Source organism: Vigna radiata, chromosome 9, assembly GCF_000741045.1.
Source record: "Vigna radiata var. radiata cultivar VC1973A chromosome 9, Vradiata_ver6, whole genome shotgun sequence".
NCBI classification, from domain to species: Eukaryota; Viridiplantae; Streptophyta; class Magnoliopsida; order Fabales; family Fabaceae; genus Vigna; species Vigna radiata.
In genome coordinates, this window is record NC_028359.1 from 3420652 (window position 1) to 3421036 (window position 385).

Here is a 385-nt window from a genome sequence, read left to right on the forward strand (position 1 = left end):
TCAAGATCTCCAATAACCAGGCTGAATACGAAGCTTTGATAGCCGGCTTGGAACTCGCTCGTGATATGGGGGCAAGACGACTCGCCTGCCGGACAGACTCGCAACTCGTCGTGGGGCAGATGAACGGAGACTTTCAAGTAAAGGAAGAACATCTCCTGAGATACTACCATAAAGCTTCGGCCATAGCCCAAACTTTTGAGAAGATAATCGTGCAACACATACCCCGCGAACTGAACGCCCGCGCTGACATGCTCTCCAAGCTGAGCTCGGGAAAAGAAAAAGGCCAACTCACTACCATCATCCGGCAAGTTTTACTGCAACCGTCCATTGAGTGTCAAGCTATAACCACGGACAACGTAGATGATTGGCAGAAGGAGATAAAGGC